Genomic DNA, 5,248 nt, shown 5'->3' with positions numbered 1-5,248 from the left:
AATGCACCGCCAAAATGCTTTTTGCGTGGATATTTATATACTCTATTATACTAATATACTGCTATGTCTGCTTCTGCACAACACATAATACATTTAATCATTTCTTTAATAATAGTATACTGAGAAATAGAGTCAGATTCTCCATTGATAACATGTGTCTTTCATCTAAGAAAATATTATTTTATTTATTTAGATTTACTTCTACTTATTGAAAATTTAAAAATGTTTGGTTAAGAAATTCAATATAAAGAAACATTTTTCCATGTTCATAAAGGTAATTAATTAAAATGCATTGACAATGAGAAATATATTTTATATACTGTCATCTAGTTATGACTTACTATTTTGTGATATAATTGTTAATATTTGTAACGATTGTTTTGAAAGTCATTATGATTAGTATAATTTCTATTTGTACAAAATGCAAAAAAAATTATATAATTTGATTGAAAAATAAAAAATATTATGTGAAAAGTGTAGGAACTAAAATGAAATAACACGTAAAATTGGAAGGAAATTGAATTCGCTACAAAATAAAATGAACATTAGGCATTTTATAGCCTTTTACAAAATAGCACTTTTCATGACAAGTTACAAGGAAATTCAAAAGTAACTAATCCTAGAAATAGGGAACCCATAAGACTAGGGATTTATTGATGTATTTGACTTACGAGAATATTGGAGAGGAAACACTGAAATTAATTGTGACAACAACTCTACAATTCAACTGTCCAAAAATTTCGTTTTTCATGGACGAAGCAAGCACATTGGAGTAAGATTTCATTTTCTGTTCTTCAGAGATACAAAAACTCAGCTTCACAGCTCCATCATTTACCAAGTCTCGGAGAAAATGAAATCTTACTCCAATGTGCTTGCTTCGTCCATGAAAAACAGAATTTTTGGACAGCTGAATTGTAGAGTTGTTGTCACAATTAATTTCTGTGCTTCCTCTTTCTTCAGCTCCAAAGTGCTCCAATATTCTCCTAAGCCAAATACATCAATAAATCCCTAGTCTTATGGGTTCCCTATTTTCTAGGATTAGTTGCTTTTGAATTTCCTTGTAACTTGCCATGAAAAGTGGTTTTTCTGTTTTGCTTCAGATGTCAGAAAAGTTCGTGCAACCAGCTATTCCAAAATTTGACGGTCATTATGATCATTGGTCAATGATGATGGAAAACTTTCTGAGAAGTAAAGAGATGTGGAGTCTTGTAGACAAAGGAATACCGAAGCCGCCGATTGGAACCGCGGCAACGAGTGAAGCACAGAGAAAAAACGTGGAGGAAGCCAAGCTCAAGGATTTGAAGGTTAAGAATTTTTTATTCCAGGCTATTGATAGAGAAATTCTGGAAACAATTCTTGACAAAGGGACATCGAAGGCAATCTGGTTGTCGATGCGGCAAAAGTACCAAGGTTCCACAAAGGTAAAGAGGGCACAACTTCAAGCTCTATACCAAATGTAGGAACTAAAATGAAATAACACGTAAAATTGGAAGTGAATTGAATTCACTACAAATTGAAATGAACATTAGACATTTTATAACCTTTTACACTTACTAAAGCAAAACAGAAAATAGGAAACCCATAAGACTAGAAATTTATTGAGAACATAAATAAAATAAATAACTAATTTTGACTATCAAAAACTAAATATGTTAAATGTAAACTGTTAAAATGAAAAAATAAGATTAAAATTAAAAATATCACCTTTTTAAATATCAACATCATATTTAAGATATGACCTACTATTATATTAATTCTTCGAACGAGTTAAGGTATAATATTTGGTATATATCAATCTTATTGCATTTTCAAAACGTATTAAATAAAACCTAAAATATAACTTTTGTTTTATTTTAATCCATTGAGTTCATAATTCTTTTTCTTGATTTTTTTTTCACACATAATTCTTAACTCTAGGTGTATAATTATAAATATTTTAATAGGATGCTTTTCTACTGGTCAACACGAGAACATGTCAATATAGAGTGGAAGACAAATTATTACGAGTTACTACAATGGCTTCGGGCTAACTTATGTTTTTTTGGGATAAAAGGAAGTAAAAAAAATAAAAGAAGAAGAATAACATAGTAAAAAATAAAATTATTTTAGATTAAGAAAAAGTGAATGAAATTTTTCTACTAATAAAATATTTTTTTGCATATATCTAAAATAAATTCAAATTCAAATAAAAAGTATTATTAAATTTTAATAAATAAAAACATTATATTATTAAATTACTTGTTATTTTAATATTTTTATTTTAATTATTTTTTAAAATCTTAATATAAGACAAAATTATCACAAGCAATATTCCTGGTACATATCGATAAATTCTTCAATTTTTTTTATCAACAATAAATAAAATAGATTAACTTGAAGCATTTTAGAGGTACTCTAACTCTTATATAAAAAAAGTAAGATTGCTAATATAGTCTACAACATATACCTACAATCAAAGAATAAACAAAACATGTGTATAAATAAATAAATTCTTCTATTAACAATGTACTAAACATATTGATCACTAAAAAGTCTCACCCTTAACCTATAAATATCTCAACAATAAAATTGACTCATGCTCAACCAACTCACTTTGATCTCAAATTTAGTCACGTATGATCAAATATCTTTCAATTACATAATTAGTATCTCACTTACCATCTAAAATAACATTTAAAATAAGTTCATTTTCCTTACTTTTAATTCCTTTGTTTTTAAGAAAAATTTGTGATTTTTTAGAATATGATGAAACAAAACACTTTAAGAACTCTTTAATCACCCAAGAATCCAAACCTAACCAACAATATCATAACCACATTAAGCTAAACATTACTAATATTTCATCTCTCTCAAAGATCTTTACAAGCATTCATTTTTTTGGATCAACAAAGAATTAATTAAATTAGATGGAGCCCTTCAAGGGTGCCCCAACCCTTACACAAGAAAAACCAACAGCCTCAACCTGCTTATCAACCTTACAATCCAACCTAACAAAATACTAACTGGATATAAAGTTATTAGATTCCTAACAATACATTGTTCCTACTACACCCACCTTCATATTAAATATCCACATTCTTATAACATCACATAAGCAAAAAATGAGTCCAACACAAACTAATCCTATAATATTAAAGAACCATTAACATAATCAACAATCATAAGCCCTTAGCACCAAAATGCACCCTTTTCCTTCACAAAATCAGGGAAAACAACATCCAAAAACAACCTCTAGATAGTTTGTTATTAAGATGTTATCTAGTATTGCACCTTGCTCGCTATCTAGAGTAGTAGGTATGTTCGTATCCCTAATGCAGTAAAGTCCTTCCAGTACCAATCCTATAAGCTTTATGTTCCTGCAAAACCAATATAAAGGCAAGAGAAAAAAATTTATGTTCATAAATATGGAAAGAGGGAAAAAGAAGAAGTGAGAAAACTTACCTAAGAGTCTACTTCACTTTTTTTGTACTCTACCCTTGCTTACAACTATTTAGACACAAATTTTCACACTTAATATAGTCTAAGAGACAAGTTTTCACAACTAATTAAGGTAAAAAGACCAAAGGAGAAAGCCATGGCTAAGATAAGCTTAGAAAGAAGGAAGATAAATATACACTAGTGCAAAAAATCCCATTTACAACACTAAATACACATCGCTTTTACTGTCAAACATTGTCCATCAAAACACGGTGACATTTTTGAAATTAAAACGAGTGTAAAATGGTGGTTAGTGTTGGAGATCCCACATCGACTAGAGATTAGAGTCTTTCATTGTATATAAGTGGGTGCAAACCTCACCCCATTGAGCCGATTTTATGGGGTTGAGTTAGGCTTAAAGTCCACTTCGTAACATGGTATCAGAGCCATTTCGAGCCTATCCTAGCGAGTGTTTGTGTTGGGCCTATCGTGCCACCCGCTATCGGACCACCCAAAATATATAGTCCCACGCACGAGTTGGCAGTCTCGGCGTGAGGGGGGTGTGTTGGAGATCCCACATCGACTAGAGATTAGAGCCTTTCATTGTATATAAGTGGGTGCAAACCTCACCCCATTGAGCCGGTTTTATGGGGTTGAGTTAGGCTTAAAGTCCATTTCGTAACAGTGGTGACAACGGTTTTATACCAAGCGCTTTGGTCTAAAACAGCAGTTTCACCCTAACCGCAGTTTTATACCAAGCAGCTTTTGTCTAAAAGAGCGGTTTACCTAAGAACCATTGTTTGAGTCATTTTATTACCCTAATTCGAAATACCCCACTTATGCTTTTGTTTGTCTTTTCACTTGTCTTTCTCTCGTACTCTCTGCTTCTTCTTCATCTTCGTTGCGACATTCACTCATTGTAAGTTTTTTTCACTCATTGCATTCTCCTCTATTGCTTATTATTTATTGTTTCTCTTATTGGTTTCTCTCCTCCATTGGTGAAGGTTTTCTTGGCTGCCATCATTATTTCATTGGCTGTCACCACTGTTTTCATTGGTTTCTTTGTTGTCACCACTGGTTTCTTTGCCGGTGCTAGCCACCGTCGTCGTTGCCTTCACGCACAAGGTTGGTGGTATTTTTAATTTTTTTAGTATTATTAATTTTTTATTTTTTATTTATTATAGTTTGTATTTATTTTTAATTTATATTTATATTATGTCAGTTGCTAGGTTAGAATAGAATTAATAATTGTTAGATTATAAATAAATTTATATTATTTAAAATTTATAATTAATTTAATGATTTATAATTTTTATATTTAGTATTTATTATTAATTTATATTATCTTAGTTGTTAGGTTAGAGTAGAATTAATAAATTGTTAGAATGTAAATAGATTTATATTATTTAGTATTTATAATTAATTTAATGATTTTTAATTAGATTATAAATAATTTATTGATTTTTAATTGATATTCTTTATTATTTATAACTGTAATTAATTTTTTTAATTTTATATTGCATATATATTTATAATTCTTTGATACGTGTTGGTATTGAGTTTAGAGGTTTTCAACATCTAGTTGGGAAGAAATTTGATGATGAGTTTCCAAAATTTGGTAAAGAGTTAAGAAATATCTGACTTGGTTTAGCTACAAACGGAATGAATTGAGCATGAAGCGAAAATATGAGTACGAATCACAGTTCATGACCTGTTTTACTAGTTATTTACAACTTACCTTCTGGATTGTGCATGAAACAAAAAAACATGATATTGTCTATGATGATATCCGGTCCAAGACAGTCAGGAAATGACATATATGTTTATCTAA

This window comes from Phaseolus vulgaris, chromosome 8 (assembly GCF_000499845.2).
Source record: "Phaseolus vulgaris cultivar G19833 chromosome 8, P. vulgaris v2.0, whole genome shotgun sequence".
Taxonomy (NCBI): domain Eukaryota; kingdom Viridiplantae; phylum Streptophyta; class Magnoliopsida; order Fabales; family Fabaceae; genus Phaseolus; species Phaseolus vulgaris.
This window is presented reverse-complemented; position numbering follows the sequence as displayed.